The 22,442-nt window shown below is 42.1% G+C and overlaps 1 protein-coding gene across 4 annotated transcripts in view; it reads left to right on the plus strand.

Moving 5' to 3' along the window:
• Positions 1–378: 378 nt before the first annotated feature.
• The window catches only part of Ppm1b (protein phosphatase, Mg2+/Mn2+ dependent 1B), a 67,490-nt gene continuing 45,426 nt past the window's right edge, over positions 379–22,442 (plus strand). For 2 of the 4 annotated variants that reach the window (XM_052746458.1, XM_052746459.1), the window contains exon 1: positions 381–754. The gene's annotated coding sequence lies outside the window, so the exon portion shown is untranslated. Of the gene's footprint in view, positions 755–22,442 lie in introns of all 4 variants that reach the window. The other 2 variants (XM_052746457.1, XM_052746460.1) reach the window with 2 other exon arrangements.

Raw genomic sequence — 22,442 nt, forward strand, 5'->3', positions numbered from 1 at the left:
GGGTGGGCAGGCCGGTGACGTCGGGAGGTAGAGCAAAGCGGAGGCGGGGCTGAATAAAGTAAATGGTAATAAAGGGTTGGGCCTCACTGAGGGGCGGTGTTTGATGGATAGTTGACCTTGCCAATTAAAGGTGGGCAATAACGCCCAATGGGAAATTAAAGTCACAGAGGCGGGGCCGCGTGGGCGGGGCAATCAAAGCACAGAGGGTACTGGGGGCCGGACTGGGCGGGAGGACGGAGATTGACATGCCATTCAGCAAACCGTGAGCCGTAGCGACACGCGCGGAGTCCCAATGGGTGGCTGCGGTGGGCGGAGCCTGAGGAGGGGCGGAGAAAGACGGCGGTGCGGGGAGGGGGTTGCAGAAGGAGCGGTGCGGCCGCTGCTCAATGGCGGAAAAGCCGCTGGTGCTCTGACCGCCTGGTGCCCCCCCTGGCAGTTGCGGGGGAGTTTCCTGCCGGCGCGGTTGGAGTCTCTGTTTCTCTGTGTCCGGTGGCTGGAAGATGCTCCAGAGAGACCAGGCTGCGGCGGAGGAGGTGGCGGCGGCCGAGTCGGCAGCGGCGCTGGGGTGGAGAGAAGGCGGTGGCGGCGGCGTGAGGGGCCGAACGGTGTAAACAGCCCGGGCGGCGGCGGTGGCCGAGCCCCCGAGGGCGAAGCGGCGGCGGAGGCAGGGTCGCGTCTCGGGAAGAAGCCGGGGGCCGCGGGCGGCTGTGCGGCGGGCGAGCCCGCGAGACCTCGCCTCCTCCGTTCGCCTCAGGTAAGGCCGCTCGGCGCCCGGCGGAGTGGGGAACGGCCGTCCGTCCAGTTTGCGCTCCGAGTGCCGGGTTAGGCCCCGGCCCGGGCCGCCGCCTCCGCTCGCACACTCGAGGCTTTGGGGGCGGGGGGGGGGGGGGGGAAGGGGGCCGCGGCGAGCGAGGAGTTTGCCGGCTCGCACGGAAGTCTGCTGCTTCCCCTAGCGCTGGGGCGTGTAGGCAGCGCCCATGGGCGCGCGGGCCACCCCAGGCCGCGGCTCAACCAGTCCGGCACTCCGGGTTTGAAAACACCACCTTTCCGCTTTGCTCTCCCGGTCGCTTTCCGCCCTCCCCTGCGCTCGGCTTCACTTCCTTGTGAAATCTTTCTGTCTTTTTTCTGTCTGTGCCTCCTTCCTCCTAAAAGTGCTTTAAACCGTTTCTTTTGCTGCTCCTAACCAGACTCGGGTCGTGTCTGTGTGTGTGGTCCTCTTCCCCACCCCCACCCCCCGCCCGCCCGCCCCCAACCCTGTCCGAGATTTTAGGGTGTCTGCTTAACAGTGGACTTCTTAAATTAAATTGCTACGAACTCTATCCCAAATCTATTGAAGGTCCATTAAGAATAGACTGACCAGTATTATTTGGCGGATCACTTTTATATACTTTTAACTTTAAAAGCCTTTGGGGGGGGGGGAAGTATCATTAAGCATTGAGTGAAAATAACCCTGAAATAATTTTCCAGATGAAGGGCTTGATGAATGTTGGAACTATTTCTTCATTTTTAAAAAAGTTGCATGACCTCTAGTACCAGTTTTAGCACCCCGAGGAAGCTTGCCGATCTTATTTGGCAAAAAAACGCCTCTTAAGCATTTGCTAGCAGCCCAGATTCATCAGTATTCAAGCGCTTCTAAAAACAACTTGGAAACTTAAAAACCACTACAAAACTGTCTTGATAACACAGTTAGAGAACTTTTAAAATAGGCCCCACATGTTTAATGTATCAAAATAAAGCTGGCTGGAGCCGTGTAAGGGATTATTAGGGAATTTGAGTTGTCTTCGTGTTTTGTGGCTATTTTGGGAGAAACGTTCTTTTTCTGTTAACAAAGGTTTACAGCTACTGTGATGTGAGAATTACTGAGGCTTATTGTGGGATTAGCACAGGAACTCTTTATATTTGAGTGACTCCATGGAGGGAGAAGTGGTAGCTTGTGCAGTGTAAGTCACTGTATGAGAGTGTAAGTCACAGTATGTTCTGGTAGAAACGTGCCATGGCCACTGAATGTTAATAGATATTATTTCATTTACTTTCTCTGTTGTGCAATCACAGAGTTCCTTTTGTAGGCTGGCTGTGAAATACAGCATCTCTAAATAAGTATGGAGGTTATTCTGATTATTATTAGAATTTTCCAAGAATACAGACTTAAAAAAACCACATACTTGCAATAATACTTAGGTGATAATTTTTATTTAAGACCGGGGCCTGGGGGGCTCATTATGTAACCCCAGCTAGCAGGTGTGGAAACTCACTGTGTAGACCAGACTGGTCTTGAACTCACAGAGATACACCTGCCTCTGTCTCCCAAGTGCTGAGCTTGAAGGCCTGTACCACCACACCCAGCTAGATGGCGACTTGTTTTTCTTTAAAGAAATGCTTTTGTAGGCCTTCCAGATGGACGGTGAGTGTGCTGTCAGAAGAGCTTTAGTTTTTTTCTAATACTGTTTAGAATTTAGCTAGTGTGCGCCCCCCCCCCCCCAAATTGTTACAGATTTTTTTTTTCCTTTGAGACGGGATCTCAAAATGTAACTCAGGCTGGCCTTGGGCTCACTGTAACCTATGCTGGTCTCAAAGTGATCCTCCTGCTTCAGATTCTTGGAATTACAGTGTGTCACCATCATTCTTGTCTCTTCATTTTTATATTGTTTGTATTATGAGTGTTTGCCTACCTGTGTAAATGCTCCACACGGTGCACCACCATGTGTGTGCCTAGTGTTGGTGAAGGGCAAGAGAGAGTGAGAGGGCATGAGGTCTCTTGGAACAGGAGTTACAGGCTGCTGTGACCTCCCATTTCAGTGTTGGGAACCCAACCCAGGTCCTCTGCAGGAGCAGCAAGTGCTCTTAATTGCTCTCTAGCCCCTGAGCGTGCTCTCTCTATCTACTTAAAACCTTAAATCTTGTTGGTTTTTACTTGTTTTTATTGGTTGTGTTTTCTCTTCATTTGGTGGTGGGTTTTTTTGTTTGTTTGTTTTTTGTTTTAACCTCTCAAAGTTCTAACAGTTTCTGCCTGGTACCCTGTGTGTTCATGTGTCATTGTATGTTTTCACTTGTGTTTAAATGTTGGTTATCTTGTTTCTATGAAGACTCCAGGAATGAGAGAGCCTTTTTAGTTTTTGTGATGGTCACATCAGTAAACACTGTTTCATGTTAGTAAGTCACATAATTACTAAATCCCCTACGATTATATCATCAAAAGGAAAGGGATGGTGTCTAAATAGCTGTGCTTCTAAGAACAGTTGATTCATAAGTTGATAGGGTCAGAAAAAGTAGCTCTTGAAAAAATGTTTCCTCTGGTGGATAGTTTTTAGTGGGAACCTTTGGGTTCAGCTGTAATTCTGATCGACAGTCTCTTGGCAGCCTGCCATATTATCACCTAGATATGGAGATTTACTCCAAACTGTCAGAGCCCAGAGTGGAAGGTCCGTGTCCCTGTACATGAGTTGGTGAATACTTATTTATAGTATATGATATTGGGAGTGAATGTTCTCTCCCTCCTGCCATTGATGTTGTAACATATGTGATCTATATTTCATGAGTATTTATGTGTTATGTGTGTGTAATCATTTTAAAGTATATTGTAACCTTACCTCACATAGAAAGTAGGAAAATAATCCCACTGGTGGATTTTTATTCTCCTGACACTCAGGAAGTTGAGGCGAGATGACTGCAAGTTTCAGAGGCTACAGAGCAAGGCTGCCTTAAAAAATATTAGTACCATGAGCCAGGCCGTGGTGGTGCATGACTTTAGTCCCAACACTCGGGAGGCAGAGCAGGTGGATCTCTGTGAGTTCGAGGCCAGCCTGGGCTACAGAGTGAGATGCAGGGCAGGCACCAAAACTACACAGAGAAACTCTGTTTCGAAAAACAAAATAAAATAAAAATAAAGAAAAAGATGAGTACAGTGGATAAAATTAGCTTCTTAGAAAATGTATTTTGTTTTCTGCAAAATGTAATTTTGATGATTGTTTTTTTTTTCTCTAAAAGAGAAATTAGGAACAAACAATGGTATAAGACTAATAGGATTTTTGGTTGTGTGTGTGTGGTTTTTTTTCCCAACTTCAGAATTTAATTGAGTTTATTCATGCAGTAGTTTCAGGTTTGATTAATAGAAAGACATTTAAAAGAATGTGATAGCTTTAGATTTCCAGTGACTCTTCCTTGTCCCTATTTTTTTTTTTTCATTTTATGAGAGAGTGAGAGTGCAGTAGCACACATTCGTGAGGGTGTGTGTTGCGGTGTGTGTGTGTGTGTGTGTGTGTGTGTGTGTGTGTGTGTGAGAGAGAGAGAGAGAGTGTGTGTGTGAGATACCCTCCTACTTGTCGCTTTGCAAGGTACGTGAGTGGACGTCAGACCTAGTTCTCTCCACTATGTGAGTTGTGAGCATCAAATTTAGGATCAAACTTTGTGCTAAGGCACCTTGACTCCCCCTGGCATCTCTTCAGCTCTTATCTTTTACTTTAGTGAACTAATTTTAGAATTAGAATGACCCAGCCAGGCATTGGTGGCGGTGGTGGTGGCTGTCCTGGTGGTGGCGGCCGTGGTGGTGCCTGCCATTAATCCTTGCCTCTGCCCAGTAGGCAGAGGCAGGCAGATCTCTCTTGAGTTCGAGGCCAGCCTGGTCTACAGAGCAAGTTCCAGGATAGCCACGGCCTGTCTCCAAAAAAAAAAAAAAAAAAAAAAAAACCCACAAAAAAACCAAAAACAAAAACACGAAAAATGAAAAAAAAAAACAAAAAAAGGAATTAGAATGACCCTGAATACTGCTGTTTAAAGTTTTGTTGTAGAATATAGCCAAGATAAGCTGTTAGCAGAATTGTATTCATTAGCTGAGGTTATGTGATAAGGTTCTTGGAAATTTGGGCAGACCCCAGATATGTGATCTAGACCACTCCCATCTTTCTGCTCTGTAAAGGTAAGATAGAATAAAATTGGGGACTATTTGGATTTTGGTGTTTATACTTGGTGAGTATAAAACATCTTAAAATGACAGAACTGACCAATTTCTAGCAGTTAATTTAATGAGTACACTTGAAAAAGTTAAAGTTCCAAAAGTTGTATAATTTGTACTTTGTTACCCCTGACCCCACCCCCGCACTCGCCCTCTTTTAGACAGGGTCTCCTTTATTGCAAGCTGGCCCCAAATCTCCAGTTAGCCTTGAACTTGTGACCCTCTGCCCCCACCTCCTGAGAGCTGAGATTGCTAGAGTGCACAGGCCTGTTCGGTTTGTGTGAATGGCACTGGAGACTGAAGGGTTTGTGAACGCTAGGCAGGTGACGATCTTCCCAGCTTCTCACCTGTCTGTTTTTGTGGTCATTGCTTGCTTTCAGTGTTCTCTACTCACTGTACTAGTCTTTGGGGCAATTGTTGGGAAATCACCATGTTCTCGCTCCTGACTACCCTCCCTGCCTTCCCATTTTCCTCTGCTCATCATATGGAGCCTGGGACCTCAGAAATACTTGAAAATACTCTATCACTGACTACAACCCCAGCTTGTTTTCAAGTCTTTTTACAGGTAAAACATTGCTTATTTGAGTCAGTTCTCTATGTAGCTTGAGTTGATTGGCCCGATCTTTCCAGTAGACGTCTCTAGTCCTCCCCAGAAAGAACACCCTTTGGATGAACACTCAGTAGTGTGATCAGGCAACTAGGTCGGTGAGGATAAAAAAAGAACTTTTTTTTTTTTTTTTGAAAGATTTATTTATTTATTATATATACAATGTTCTGTTTGCATGTATCCCTGCAGGCCAGAAGAGGGAGCCAGATCTCATTACAGATGGTAGTGAGCCACCATGTGGGTGCTGGGAATTGAACTCAGGACCTCTGGAAGAACAGTCGGTGCTCTTAACCTCTGAGCCATCTCTCCAGCCCAAAAAAAGAACTTTTTACTAACTTCCTGTGGTAACAGTTCCAAATTTGTATGTAATACTATGTTGGAGATTTAATTTTTTTTTTTTTTTTTTTGGTTTTTCGAGACAGGGTTTCTCTGTGTAGCTTTTCACCTTTCCTGGGACTCACTTGGTAGCCCAGGCTGGCCTCGAACTCACAGAGATCCGCCTGGCTCTGCCTCCCGAGTGCTGGGATTAAAGGCGTGCTCCACCACCGCCCGGCGAGATTTAATTATTTAAGTCTTAGTAACACCTAGTGTCCTAAATAACGGGAATGTCGTGATAGCTCACTTTTTGTTGTTTTGGTCGAGGTGGATTGAACCCAGGGTCTCATACATGCTAGACAAGCCATGTGTTACTGAGCTGCATGCCAAGCCCATACCTTTTTTTTCCTTTTTCATATTTTAGAGTGCTCTATTTCCCCAGTTTAATTTTAGTAGAAACATTGTGCTTCTGAAATATGATCATGGCTGGAGAGATGGTACAGTGGTTAAGAGCACTGACTGATCTTCCAGAGGACCTGGGTTCAGTTCCCAGCACCCACATGGCAGCCCACAGCTGTCTGTAATCTACTTGCAGGGATCTGACACCCTCATACAGACAAATGTACACACAAGTAAATAAATAAAATATTTAAAAAAGTGAAATATGATCATGACACAGAACACTTCTGAAGTAAAGTTACTTTTATTAGGTAATGTGTGACCATATCTACAATATGTTGGCATAACATAAATCTTTTTTTTTGTTTGTGTTTTTTCGAGACAGGGTTTCTCCTTGTAGTTTTGGTGCCTGTCCTGGATCTCATTCTGCAGACCAGGCTGGCCTCGAACTCACAGAGATTCTCCTGGCTCTGCCTCCCTAGTGCTGGGATTAAAGGGGTGCGCCACTGCTGCCCTGCTCATATACCTTTTTTCTGTTTGTTGTTGGGATTTTTTCCTTTGAGGAATCTCACTATGTAGCTTCCTCCCTGGCTGCCTCTAGAACTCATATGTAGACCAGGCTAGCCTCACACTCACAGAGAACTTCCTGTCTCTGCATCCACCTCCTAAGAGCTGGGATTAAAGGATGTGGATCACCAAACCCTGCAACAATAGCTATTTTAAAATACTACTTTGAATAATTGAACTTCAGAAACTCAATAAATAGTTGGATCACTTGTATTTCACACACTAGACTATTAATATTAAGGCTTGTGACATTTAAAGCAATTTACCAATTTGAAGCTTTTATGACTTGCCAAATAGATTGTATGTGTATGTGTGGTACAGGGGTTGGACACTGTTCTTACACTAGTGTACTCTAACAGGGAGCCCCATACTGGCCCTAAATTACTTAATACTTCAGTGTTAACTTGTTAAAACTGAAATAGATTCAATGTTTCCTTTTGGAGAATTTTGAGATGTCAGGTTTCCAGGCCAGTCTGGCTACGTAGTGAGACTTACCAAAAAAAAAACCCAAAAAACAAAATGAACAGAAAGGAGTATCATCAAGGTTGTGGTGTTTTGCTTTACAGTAACTTCTTGAAAATTAAAAATCTTGACTTTAGAAACCTCACTGCATAGAAAACTTACTTTGTATCTGTGTGCAGAACAGGACCCAGGCGCAGAGGGAGGGTCTGCTTCTTGGAAGCTGTCTACTGTTGAAGGGGCTTCTTTCTTCTAGGGATGGAGCCAATAATTAAGAGAGAAAGGGAGAATAACATCTGTCTCTAGGAGTGTTGTGATTTTTGTTTATTTAGAATGACCTTCACTTCAAAATAGATTGTTAGTGAAAAATACATTGTCTCATGGAAACAGGAAACCTTTCTTTTCTAACTAAAAGGGTGCTTAAATTCTCAGATTTATAGAGTAAGATTTATAATATAAATGAAAGTGAAGCATGTGGGTAGTTTGTATTTGGTAGGTGCTGAGTACCTGAGAAGAAGCAGGATTAGCAAAGGATGTGTGAATGAATTTAAAAACCTGAAGGATGCCGTTGGGCGGTGGTGGCACACCCCCAGCACTTGGGGGCAGGGGGCAGGCAGGTGCGTCTCTAAGTCCAGCCTGGACTACAGAGAAACCCTGTCTCTGTCTCAAAAAAAAAAATTTTTTTTTAAGTAGTTTTAAGCTTGAGGGTACTATCATTGGTTCTTACGTGGAATTGTATTTTATTTTCTTCATTGGGTGTGATGTGCTCCAAATATTGCAAAGGGGTAGATAGTTACTAGATGTTCCTACGAGTTGGAGAACATAGGAGCTAATCTGTTACTTGAGAGTGTCTAACCCTCTGGGCAATATAGGCCCTCCTACCCCAAATAAAACATTACCTCTGAGGTAAGGGCCAGGTATTTCTACTGAACGTTTACTCCTGTGTAGTCTCCTACAGATGAGAAGTAATTGAACTCCAAATGGTCCGTAATGTTTGGGATGCTTTCTGTTTTCATTTACTCTAGGCTAAAATCTACAGAGAAGTAAAAAGTTCACAGTGGTAATGTATTTAATATGTGGCTCTCTGTTATCCTTGAGTTTGCTGAGTGCTTTGTGAGTGCATGGTATCTTTCGGGCCGTCATGAACGAAAGACGAAATCCCCTCCCCCCCAATAGATCTTAGGTTCGCAATAGCCAGCGACACTTGGGTTCACTGTACGGCTGAACTTCCTTTTGGGCTGGCCTCAAACACTCAGAGAGCCTTCCAGGATATGTATGCTTTCTGTGTGCATTTAAGAGCCATTGGAACTTACCCGCTGGTTTTGTTTGCTGTCAGTGTGTTGCCTAGGCTGCCATGGAACTCCAGGGCTCAAGTGACCCCCTGCCTCAGTCTTTCAAGTAGATTAGACCAGAGGTTTGTGCTCCCGTGTCTTGCTGAGCTTCACTAGTCTTAAAAAAGGAAAGGAAGAGTTTTTGTATAATTGGCTGAAAATTGGAGTATGTTAAGAAAGAGGAAATCGTACTTATGAGAGACACGAATTTCAGTTTAGAATGGGACTTGGAGAGAGAAAATCAGTACTTGAACTAGGGACTTGGGTGTTTCTACTTACTGTCCAACTTCAGAGAGGTGAATTTCTAGGAGGGAGAGGGGGGGATGGGTTAGGGTAGTTGGAAGAACACACTTCCAGGGGGTCTGTTAATTGACAATAAGGAGAGTTGGGGAGAGTCCTATACCTAGGTAGGAGGGCCCTGCCTTGGTCTTCAGAACCAGTGGCTTGGGAATATCTGTGAAATGTGTTGTTTGTGTTGGGAAAGGACCTTGTTCTGATTCTGTTCTTAACTGAACATAGCTGAATGGTTAATGGCTGAGCAATCGTGTCTGGCAATACTGCCACTGACCGGTGCCTTCTACTTCTGTCTGGTTATTGGACAGTTCAGCGGAAGACTGACAGGGCCAGTTTGTCGTTTGGCTGTGTGCTCAGATTGTTCATCACTGCTCCCTGTAGTCCATGACTCTGCTGTATCCCGAGGGGCTTTTGCTTTCCCTGCACTGTGGATTTCTGCAGGACGCAGCCTACTCCTGCTGTAAAGCGGGTGCTGTGCTCTGCCTGCTGTCGCCAGATGTGTAGCCAGAAACGCTCTGTAGCCTTCCGTGTACGACACTGTTGGGAAGGATGTTTGTCTTGAGGTTGCACAAGCCTTCCACGTTAATCTCAAAAGAGCTGAGTCTGTCTAAATTTTGATTCATGGTGATCTTTTCATTTATGAGCCAGTGAGATTTGTGATTCTCCTCGCAGTGAATCAAGATTAGGTTTTTACTTTAATGGGAACTTACTTGTGTTAGTTTGTTTGTTTTTTGAGATAGGGTTTCTCTGTGTAGCTCTGGCTGTCCTGGAACTACATTTCTAGACCAGGCTGGCCTCGAACTCACAGAGATCCGCCTGCCTCTGCCTCCCGAGTGCTGGGATTCAAGGTGTGCGCCACCACCGCCCAGCTATATTTATTTACAATATAAAAATGAACATTAGTTCCATTTATGACCTAAGACACTGTGTTAATCCCACCCATGTCAACCTTCACATTCCTTTTTTTGGGGATGGGATGGTGGGGCTTGTACATGGGGTCTTGAGCTTGCACTCTAGTGCTGAGCTGCACACCCACAGCCTCTTAGAGTTTGCTTGGTTAATTTGAAATTTAATGGTTGATGAGCCTAAACTTGGGGAAACTGGCTTTTAATAGCTCAGGAATGTCTTGATCAAATTGTAAAGTATAAGAGCAAATTTTAGCTTAATGTGTAATCATTCTCAATTTTTCTTTCTAAACAAAATCTAGTTTGTGCCGGGCGGTGGTGGCGCACGCCTTTAATCCCAGCACTCGGGAGGCAGAGCCAGGCGGATCTCTGTGAGTTCGAGGCCAGCCTGGGCTACCAAGTGAGTCCCAGGAAAGGCGCAAAGCTACACAGAGAAACCCTGTCTTGAAAAACCAAAAAAAAAAAATCTAGTTTGTTAGGGTAGTGTAGGTTTGCAAGGGTCAATAATGACTTAGATTACTCCTTTCCAATATAGGTTTGTGTGTAGTTGAGGTTGTTTGCTCGTCTGCACTTATGCTGTAGTGCAGGTTTGTCTGTGTGTGTGGGTTTTTTTGTTTGTTTGTCTGTTTTGATGACGTCTTTTGTTTTTATTAATTTTTTTATTTTAGGTGTGTGGGTGTTTTGCTTGCACGTATGTCTGTGTATTACATGCATGCAGTGCCTGTGGAGACTAGAAGAGGATGTTGGATCATCAGGAACTGAAGTTATGAATGATTGTTAGCCTGTTTGTGGGTGCTGAGATTTGAACCCAAATCCTCTATGAGAGTAGCCAGTGTTCTTAACCACTGAGCCGTCTTTCCTGGTCTGCTTGATTTTTAAATACAGGGGTGATCACCAAATTTAGATACACAGATGTCTATACAACAGTTTATTGATGATTTATTACAGGATATTTAAAAAAATCTGTTTTCAGATAGTATGATCGATATATAGAAATAAATTAGTGTATCATTCCAGAATTATATTGTGTGGACAAATTATGGGAGTCAGGTATTATATATTTTGAATATAAAGAATTGGAGCTGACCAGAATCATATTGGCCTTGCATTTTAAAATGACTGGGAGGATTTTATAGTAAATCTCAATTTTTAAGCCCATTTTAGATTATTACTAGGAACATATGGCTGGTGGCTACTATCCTGGACAGCACAGCTCTGTATTCTTGTCTATATTTGCTATTTTGAGTATTTTTTGTCCCTCCCAAAATGGTGAAAATGATGATTTCAGTGTGGCTTTAATTTTGTGTTTTCCTATTAGGGAATTTGCATTTCCCCCCTCAGGAGTAGTCAATATTCTCATATGTTTACTGGCCATAATTTCCCTTTTGTATGTTTGCTATTATCATTTGTCTAACTTTCTACATTCCTGTTTTTTTTTCAATGATTAAAAATGATGGTAGGTACATATGAACATGTTAGTACTTTGCAAAATACAGGTGTTAGTTACTGTTCATTTTTAGAGATTAAAATTTTTAGGGATTGTGTGTCTCCATGAAGTGATGATGCTAAAGATTGTAACCTAAGATAGTTTAAAGTCCCCCAAACAGTTGAAAACACACTGAAATGAGCGCCTAGAGTGACAGTACTTGAATGTTAAGGTGATAGAATTGTGGAGGGGTGGGGAGGGCAAGGCGATTTCATTATAACTAAATAGTTACTGTATTTCTTTTCACTCAAAGTTTGTAATTTGTTCTTCATCTTGCTTTGTCTTTCCTTGGCCCTAAAAACTTGAGGATCCATAAGAAGAGCCAGGCTGAATGGATTCTGGTCTAGAGCCAGAACATTCTCAAAAACAGCTGTCATACTGGACTAATAGGGACTAGGAGGGGCTGCTTTATGTACATCGGGAAAGACAGCAGGTGGTAGGGATTTATTAGTGTGCCTTCTGTGTGCAGTAAGTCGGTGCTTTAAATGTGAATCACTAAAGGGAAGTGATGAGGGGGTGAGATAAAAAGCTTGGGATGCTCTTTTTTTTTGAGGTACCTTGAAGGATTGGTTAGCTAAATAGAGAATTTAGTAGGACAAGTAGACTGTGAGATGGACATATGTACAGTGTACCTGAGCTGTGTAGGGCTGAGGCGTCGCAGTTTAGAGGCTAAGGTTCTGACTAAGCTAGACTGGGGATTAGTATTTAGTGGTTTTTTTTTTTTTATTTTTTTTATTTTTTATGAGACGCCACCACATCTTTCTTGGGGCATTTAGAGTTATTTAAAAAAACAAAAAACGGCCGGGTGGTGGTGGCGGCGGCGCACGCCTTTAATCCCAGCACTCGGAAGGCAGAGCCAGGCGGATCTCTGTGAGTTCGAGGCCAGCCTGGGCTACCAAGTGAGTTCCAGGAAAGGCGCAAAGCTACACAGAGAAACCCTGTCTCGAAAAAACCAAAAAAAAACCAAAAAAAAACAAACAAAAAACTGGTGAGTGGATTAGAGATTAGAGAAAGGGTAGATGATGGCAGTCAGATTAGTCTAGGGAGGAGACAGGTTCATTAGATGCTGCTGCTGAAGACTGGAGTGGTAATATTTAATAACACTAATGGAACATGTTAGCTTCAAGAATAGTGGTTGGGTTTGTATCAGAAAAATATTGATTTCTGCTTTGGGGCACAAGAAGTGTATTTGTCATTAATACTAGTAGGTAGATTGAAATAGGTTGTTTGGGTAAGATTTTTATTTATTACACTGTAATTGAACAGGTAGCATATTTGAACTTGATGCATAAAATTTAAAGTTCATCTGTGAAGTTAGCGATAGGTAAATCAGCATGGTTGTAGAAGGCAATTTAGGCTGAAAATTACGGATTGTTTGGGGGCCCTCCTCAGTTTAACTTAGGAGACTAAAGAAGTGAATAAAATGAATGAATGCAAGTGGTTCCAGAAGGAAGAGTTAGCAAGAGTGTGCTGTGCTGTGTAGTACCTGGCTTCAAGTCTCCCTCTGGGACGACACTGACAAATAGGCTAATTTGGCCAACTAGGCCATCAGTGTCTGAGTTAGCTTCCTGGTAGATTTGGTGGCTGAAATGGTTGTTTGATTGTTGTTGTTTAGATTTTTTTCTCATGAGGAACCTTCTTTGTACTTAGACATGTTGGACCTTGTACAGCTGTGTTCCAGGGTGAATACTTCTGTGGTATTGGGGCTGTGACTGTGTGTGCATAGTTCTTATTCTGTTCCTCTTCACGCACTCGACTAAAATGCACAGTCAGACCTAGAAGTACCATTTCTCTAAAAGACTCACGAAACCTTTGCCTGTCTCCTCTAATTTGCCTTCTGTAATTTGGACCAGTTTGTCTGGGAGAGGAAAAATGGCATAGCTCGAAGTCAAGCCGTGCACCCCGGACTTGTTTCACTCTCATTCCTAACTGAAGACTGTTGAGGTGAGGAGGAAGAGTTAGTTATTCCTGGGCTTGGTGACATTAAAAAGGTGATCTCTGTCAGTATTTAAGTCAAGCATGAAATGATGACAAAGTCCAAAGTAGTACTAGCCTCTGTTTTTATCATCCAGGTAGCTGAGGACAATGCAAGCCTGACTTTAGTTCAGCATTGCTAGCTGGAAAACCAAAAACCAAAAACCAACATAATTCTCGGCAAGGAGAGGAATTCTTTTACTTTTAAATACTAAGCTTTTAATGTACACAGGCAGGTTGCTGATAGGCAACCTTAACTACATTTTGGACTCCGCTTCAGTCTCTTTAAAATTCAAAGCCATGAAGGCAGTTAAAGAGGAAAGAAACAGGCAGATGATAAACACAGCATACACAGATTTCAGACATGCATATGTGAAGTGAAATAAACCAGGCACAAAGGAGTATGTGTCTCATGGGATTTCATTTACATGAAATTCTAGAAGAAGTAGAACTATTCTACTGACAGAGCCAATCACTGTCTGCCCTAAATCTGGATGGGGGCGGGCTTGACGGGAGTGCAGGTACTTTAGAGGGATGGGGATGCTCTCTCATCTCTATTGGGTGGGAACAACGCAGGCACATTTGTAAGATCTCATCAAACTATGCATAAAATGGATGTATATGCATATATGAAATGTATCTTTCTTGTCAGAAGTCAAAGCACAACCAGGACCTTCAGCCACTGGAGTAAACTTGGTCAGCAGAGTGGAACTGCACAGATTGGAGTCACGTCCAATACTTGAGATTTTCATAGTAAACTCCCCTCCTTTGACAGTAAAGCCGGTGAATGTTAATAGCTCTGTTAGGGTGAGAGAATTACACGGCAAAGAAGGAAATTCAGATAAATGCAGTTGTACGCGCATTCTCCATAACATTCTGATCAAGTCTGCTCACATGTATTGTTTTCTGTGTTTCTGCCCCTCTGCCCCCATGGCTGGTTTCAGAAGTCATTGAAAAGATTTCAGAAATAAAATAATTTAGAGGAATACTTAAATCCAGTGGAACCTAACTTGGAACACTTGAGGGTTCAATGAATGATATATGAAAGGATAGTCATTTTAAACATTATTTATTCATTTGTCAGTTGTATGAGGATAGTAGATGAATCGATCTGACCTTAAGTCTTGACTGGTAGTAACAATAGGTTGTGATTTGTACATTTTACATCAAGTACTGATTTAAGCAGTTATCCTGCAGCATTGTCTTTCAACCTACACTACAAAGTCTTCATATTTTATTTTTTGAGACGTGCTCCATAGCCCAGACTGGCCTGGACCTTGTGGCAGTCCTCCTGCCTCAGTCTCCCAAGTGCTGGGATTACATGTGTGAGTCACCATGCTTGTAGTTTTGTTCTGCCCCACCCCATGCCCCCACCCCCGCCTCAACTTTAAGACAATATGTTGTAGAATATTATTTTAAGGTGTGTTACTTTTGTTTATGTTACATTTGTTTAACTCTGTGAAGCTGTGTTACTTTGCCTGATGGTCTGATAAAGAGCTAATCGGCCAATAGTGAGGCAGAAGAAAGGACAGGCGGGGCTGGCAGGCAGAAATAATATATAGTAGGAGAAATCTGGAAGGAGAAAGGAGGAGGAGCAAGAAAAGGAGAGACCAGGGTCCAGCCACCCAGTCAGCCACGGAGTAACAGAAGAAAGGTACACAGAAATAGAAAAACGTAAAAGAGGCAAAAGATAGATGGGAATAATTTAAGAAAAGCTGGCTGTAAACAAGCCAAGCTAAGGCCAGGCATTTATAATTAAGAATAAGCCTCCATGTGTGATTTATTTGAGAGCTGAGTGGCAGGCCCTCAGAAGAGCATAAACAACAACAACACCAAACTTTTGAGGATTTAAATAATTGGGTCAGAGTTAGAGTCATATTAAGTGGTGAGCTGTTAATTGACTTGGTCTGTTTCCTACTCAAGAGAGGAAAGGGTGGAACATAATTGGGGATTTCTGCAAGTTTTGTGTAAATGAATGTTGGTGCCAACGAATCTGGCCTTTTTGGCTTTTCACAGTGATTAATAGGGCAGACATGTATTCTTAGCTGATGGCCATAGTGACCTTCCAACAGGCTAACTTGTTGCCCTCGGTGGACCCTTTCTTCACTCCTGACATCCTAGGTCCTCATGTTACATCATCTCAAGTCACCTTGAGAAGACTTGTGGGAACAGTATTCCTCGAGTTCTTGCAGATTCATAATAATTGTTTATATCCTTTTATAGTTGAAAATAATTTTTGCTGGGTATAAAATTTGTGGCATATATTTTCTTTCATAGCATATCTTAAGTATCATTTTTAATATGGCATGGAGCATTGCTGCCACAGTTTGACAGTTTTATTTTCTTTACTATATATCCAACTTAGCCTTTTTGTCTAAAAGTGGAAAGGATTTTTCTTCTTGAAAATACAGTAGTAGTAGAGCAAGAAAAGGAGAGACCAGGGTCCACCCCCCCATATTTATTTATGTATGTATATAGGTGCTCTGTCTGCATGTTCCTCTGCTTGCCAGAGGATGACATTGGATCCTGCCATAGATGGTTGTGAGCCACTATGTGAACTGAGGTCCTCTGGAAGAACAGCAAGTACTCTTAACCACTGAGCCATCTCTCCAGCCCTAGAGCACTGTCTTAATATTATCTTTTCCTGGATTAGTTTTCCCAAGATACATGGTCCACCCATTCAGTATGTTGTTTTGAGGTTTTATTTCAGGAATGTTTTTTTGACTTGTGGTATTTAGCATTTGCTCTGTTACATTGCACTGGTTTCTTCGTATTTGTGAACTATCACATTCATGTTGAACCAGCCCCTTATCTGGTGTTGGAATTCCAGGAGTACCTGGTTCAAACTACTGCTTCATTATCATTTCAATACAAGATGGCACGTTTCCTAGTCCCAGGAATAAGGGAGATAATTATCCAGAGAGCTTTATATTCGAATTGAGAGGGAGAGGAGCAAGGCTAATTTTGATTGCCTGAATTGATATCTTGCTAGCTGTGCATGTTTGGCTAATTTCTTTACCTCTCTGTTGTAGGTGTATGCAATGTTGTCAGCATTGAGTAAATGCCTTAAGTTGTTCTGTGGTTCTGTCTGATCGAGTACAGTTCTAGAGAAGTGTTTGACAGTTGATGACTTCTTCCTCTGTAAACATTTCCTTGGCCTTCAGGGGTGCCACTCTCTTGAGTTCACCCCAACACTCTTGGTTGCTGATTCTTAACAACCTTTACTTCCTTCTTTCCGCCTCTTTTTTTTTTTGGTTTTTCGAGACAGGGTTTCTCTGTGTAGTTTTGCGCCTTTTCCTGGAACTCACTTGGTATCCCAGGCTGGCCTGGAACTCACAGAGATCTACCTGGCTCTGCCTCCCGAGTGCTGGGATTAAAGGCGTGCGCCACCACCGCCGCCTGGCTCTTTCCGCCTCTTGATCAGTAGATGTTGCAGTGCCCTAGAGCAGTGGTTCTCAACCATGGGTTGTGACCTCAAGGGGTCATATGTCAGAGATTTACATTACAATTCATAACAGTAACAGCATTATGGTTAGGAAGTAGCAATGAAATCATTTTATGGTTGAGGGTCACCACATCATGAGGAAGGGTTGCAGCATTAGGAAGGTTGAGAGACAGTGCCCCAGAGCTTGTTTCTTCAGGCTCCTCTTTTTTTGGTATTACACTCAGTGGGTTTAATTACCTTTTACTTGCTTCCAAACATGTCTTCAAATCCCAGTTCCTCCTGAATATCATATTCTTATATCCAGCTGCCTGGATGAAGAATAGGCACCACCTGATGTGTACATCTTTTCTATTTCAAGTTGCTGTTATGTCAAAGACTAAATCAGGATTTTTAACTAGGGCCTATAGACCCTCACCTGTATCTGTGGATAAAAAGGGGAAGGGTTTCATTTTCACTAATCTCTAACTGAAATTTAGTATTTTCTAAGTAGAGTGTAGGTCCAAATCTCAGTAGCATAGGACTACTTTTTGACTTGTCATTTTTAGAAAACATATCTCTATGATATTGTAGTCGCTGCAGGAATCTCAAAATATTGCCAGGCTCATTGCCACCATTTCAGAGTTAAGCCTGCCACTAGGTCCTGTCACTGTCACTGAAGAAGACGTGTTAGTTTGGGGTCTATAGTTATCCAGGTTACCACATGCATCTTAATGTTTCTTGACTTCTGGTCCCATATATTGTAATACTTTATCCTGTTTTTTTTTTTTCACCTGTCATTTAAATCATACAGTATATACTAAAAGTTTTAAAAATTAATTTATTTTTATGTGTGTGCATGATTTAGCTGCATGTATGTTTGTGTACCATATGTGTGCATTACTTGTGGAGGCCAAAAGAGGGTGTTGGGTCCCCTGGAACTGGAGTTATGTAGCTGAAGTTTTCCTGTGTCCTGCCTGGTCTGCAGCCGCTCAGATCCAAGTAAACACACAGAGGCTTATATTAATTAAAACTGCTTAGCCATTAGCTCAGGCTTACTACTGACTAGCTCTTACACCTAAAACTCAGCCTATTTCTGTTCATCTATATGTCACTACGTGTTCTGTGGCTTTACCTGTGTGCCATTACATGCTGCTCCCTGGACGGCGGGCTGGCGTCTCCTGACTCAGCCTTCCTCTTCCCAGAATTCTCCTTGTCTGCTTATCCTGCGTTTACTTCCTGCCTGGCTACTGGCTAGTCAACATTTTATTAAACCACTATACAAAAGCATTATCTCCCAGACGAGTTAGAAATAGTAGTAAGCCACTGTGTAGGGGCTTCAAGTCAAAACACTGGTACTCTGGAAGAGCAATCGGTGTTCTTTAACTACTGAACCTTCTCTCCAGCCTCCAGAATATAATTTTGATATCTGTTTTCTTTCATTGTGGTTAAAGAGATTCATCCATATTCTTGCCTGTTAGTTACACCTTATGGTTTTAGAATCATACCCATAATTAAAAGATAAAGACAAACAGTCTAGAAAAAGCACCAAAGTGATACTAATCCTTCTTTGGGGGAAATTCTCACTCTGTAGCACAGGTTAGCCTTAAACTCACAGCAATTCTGCCTCAAGGTCTCCCAAGTGCTGGGATTATAGACAAGAGCTAATACCAGCTACCTAATTCCTCTTTTATGTGCTACGCTGTCTTGTGTTGGGAAGTTGTAATTTAAAGTTTACCAGACAGTAACGTGGTTTAGTGTTTTTTGTTGTTGTGCTGTTGCCTGCATATGTATGTACTCTTTGCATAGTTTAGATCTGTATGTAGTTTGAGTTTTAGAATACACTATTCATAGCAAAACAACGATGGGACTTCTGTTTTCCCAAGTAAAATTTCTAGCAAAGCAAAATGCAACTGTCAGCAATGTTGTACTTTTCTTTTATAGCTGAACTGAGTTTACTTAGAAGGAGTTAAAAGGAGACTGTTCTTGCCCTAAACTTGAAACCCCTGAACTTACTGTAGCTCCATGTAGATACTTGCCTAGCCTAGCATGTGTGAAGCTCTGGGTCTAATTCCCAGCACAGGGAAAAATAATTCTGGCTATGCTTTCAAACTAGGAAAAGAAAGTGATACCTCTCTCACATAAAAGTTAATTTCACAAAATTTATGACTTACTAAATTGATTTTTTTTTCACCCCCAAATTTCACTTGAGGATTTCTTCAAACTTCAAAGGCTTTTTAAATATTTATGAATAACATCTATTGGTTATCAGAGCTGGGTTTAGTTAATGTCTACTTACCTAATTAATACAATGAAAATGGTAAAATCAATTTATTAATTACCTGATAATTCAAATCCTTTTGAACTTTCATATGATTAGTTTAAAAATCTGGCCGGGCGGTGGTGGCGCACGCCTTTAATCCCAGCACTTGGGAGGCAGAGCCAGGCGGATCTCTGTGAGTTCGAGGCCAGCCTGGTCTCCAAAGCGAGTTCCAGGAAAGGCGCAAAGCTACACAGAGAAACCCTGTCTCGAAAAACCAAAAAATAAAATAAAATAAAAATAAAAATCTTAAGTAATGCCAGTGCTGTTTTGAAGAAGAAATGACTTAGTTTTTAATACTAAAACATGAATTGAAAGGCAGGGATGGTAGTTCACTCCTGTTGTCACCCCAGCACTTGGGAAGAGAAGCAGGAGTTCAGAGACAACCTTTAGGTTGACCTTTCTCAGAAAACAATAATAAAAAAAGGAACACAAAATGGACAGGGCTGAGGCAGTGGCTCACTGAGTGAAGTGCCAGCCTGTACCACCGGGCCTGACTTCCCGAGGAGTTTAACCCCTGGGCCCACATGGTGGGAGAGAAGCCCCTCCTTCAAGTTCACCTCCACAGGCATGCATCATGTGTGCCCTCATACACACACATAAATAAAACGTTGGAGGAAAGGATGAGACCAGTTGTTTAGTTTCTGTGAGTTTACTAGTGGGGGAGGGTGTGTGTTCTTTTTCTGCTCCTTTAAGAAGTTGACAGAACTAGATTGATACAGCCATTTGTGAACACATATATTGAACACTGTAATAGTAATAGCCAGCAACAGACTGAAAATGAAGGGCACTGGGCTAGATCATAGAAATCTTATCTTGATAATCCTTCATACACTGTGCCCTCAGTTAAAGTTTCAAATTAGAAAGGCGCTATTCTAAAAGGTTTATTTGTAAGAGATCTTAAAATTCTCTAGCTCTCTGGTATGTGTATCCTCTGGCCTTTATGTGCATACTCAAATACACAAAAGAACAAAATTACATTGTTTCTGTTGACTTACGCAGCTCTAATAGTCTTAAGTATTTTGATCATAGCTTCAGTGCTGTCTGTAATTATTGTTTATTAGTATTCTTTCTTTGTATCTGTTTTGCATTAGTTTTCTTCATTTCTAAATGTTATATTATTACTTTTAGAACTGATACTCTTCTGGAATGAGAGTTGGGGATCAATTCCCAGAGTCATATATATTATGGTCAGCTCCTGTTTTACCACTGAACTATGCCACCCAGCCTGACTGTCCATTATTCCAAGTAAACTGTTTATGTAAACTGTTGACTGATTTTTCAGTTAAACATCATTTGATTTTCTGCTGTGAGAACAGAAAATTGACTAAGCGGATAAATTTAAACGAGTTGATTGATCTTCTATTTGTAAGTGTTAGACTAGACGTCTGTTAAAACAGAAGTGACATTTGTTTTGGCTAAACAGTTTCTGTTCTACATACGTGTTTACAAAGCGTTTTCATACTCTGCAACTGAACACAACAAATACCCTTTTGGGGACATATTACACACTTGTCAAAGATATGAGTATTAATGACCATTAAATTGCGTGCTGAAATGATGCTTTGCCCAGAGGAGAGTCTTATGTTGGTTTATGCCCGCAGTTTGAATAGTTCCACAGTGTAGTTTGAAGTTGATTAATGATCTATGATCCCATCACCAAAATAGTAGACAGTAACATTTTTGCTGTTTGCATTCAAGTTCTTCTCCATCACTGTTCTTCCCTAGAGTAACTACTATCAAGAGCATCTTTATAGTAATTTTAAGTTTTACACTATTCAAACACATTTTGTATATTTTTGCTATATATTCATGTTTCTAAATAATTAGTTATAAGTTTCCTAAATTTAAAAAAATAAATAGTATCACTCTTTCTAGCTTTGTTTTTAAGGTTTATTCAGAGTGATACATGTGACTATCAGCCATACTTTTAACTTCTGTAGAGTGTTCCATTATGTATAAGGTATTCATTTTCTTGTGTTTGAGAATTTCTCTGGAGAGAATATTCTACCAGTAGTTCTGCAGGAGTACTTGCTTGTTTACTTTACCAGCTAATGTTCTGGAGATTGCTGATGCTGTTTTGGTTTCTGGTTCAATAGTGTGACCTAGTTTTCCCCTTCTCTGGGAATTTTCAGGCTTCCCTCTCTAGCGCTAGTGTTTTGAAAGTTGAGTTCAGTTTTGCTTGTGGTTCTACTTTCGGTCTCTATGCAGTGCTGCTTAGCTCGGGAAGCTTCTCAACTGCTTCGTGGATGGATGTCTTTCTTTCCTTTCTGGGTTCTTTTGCCGTAGTAAAGTATTGTACCCTCCTTGCTTTTATTCTCTCCAGGTTTTTTAGTTTCTCTTTCTCTGAGAGAATAAGGGGAATTGCACTTGGGGATTTTCTTAACCTGCCTTTTCTCCCCTGCCCCTCTCTCTCTTCCCTCCCTCCCTTACTTTCTTTCAAGACAATTTCTATCACTTTAACTCCCCCCACAATCCACACATTTAAATTTACACATTTATGTTGCCTTGCAGTGGTAGTGCACGCCTTTAATCCCCAGCACTTGGGAGGCAGAGGCAGGCCCACTCTGAGTTGGAGGCCAGCCTGGTCTACAGAGTTCCAGGTCAGCTAGAGCCACACAGAGAAACCCTGTCTTGAAAAAAACAACAAAAAATATATATATTTATGAGGTACAAAAATTGTGTGTTCTGTGTACTGTCTCTTTCATTCCCATAATATATATATGATAGAGAATAGTTGGAATAAGCTGGTGTCCCTTACCTAAAAAATACTTCTAAAAATCTTAAACATTTTATTTATTTATTTATTTGCTGTTTTGGTTTTTTTGAGACAGGGTTTCTCTGTGTAGTCTTAGTGCCTGTCCTAGATCTCGCTCTGTAGACCAGGTTGGCCTCAAACTCACAGAGATCTACCCGGCTCTGCCTTCGGAGTGCTGGGATTAAAGGCGAGTGCCACCACTGCCTGGCACATTTTTATTTTTTTAAAAGATTTATTTTATTGGCGTATCTGTTTGGGTGTGTACACATGAGTGGGTGTTGAGACGATCAGAAGCTTTGGCTCCTCTTGAGCTGGATTTACAGGCAGTTATAAACTATGCAGCATGGGTGCTGTGACTTGAACTTGGGTACTAAGAGTAGTATGTGTTCCTCATCTGTGAGCCATATCTCTAGCTCCTGTATTTGTTTTTGTGAGGTAGGGTCTTAATGTGTAGCTCAGGATAGCCTCAAGTTTGTGTTCTTCCTTGGCCTATCAAGTGCTGGGATTATAGGCATGCACCACCCCTAGCCAGTCTAAATACATAGTGTTTTACACCTGTCTGACTGGGTATTTATATCCCTTCAACACTTTCCTGTCCTCTGTCTCTTCCACTCACCACCCACCATTCTGCTCTGCTTCTAAGTTTGGTTGTTTTAGA

Source organism: Peromyscus californicus, unplaced genomic scaffold (genome assembly GCF_007827085.1).
Source record: "Peromyscus californicus insignis strain IS unplaced genomic scaffold, ASM782708v3 Scaffold_1__1_contigs__length_55948999, whole genome shotgun sequence".
In the NCBI taxonomy this organism is placed as follows: Eukaryota; Metazoa; Chordata; class Mammalia; order Rodentia; family Cricetidae; genus Peromyscus; species Peromyscus californicus.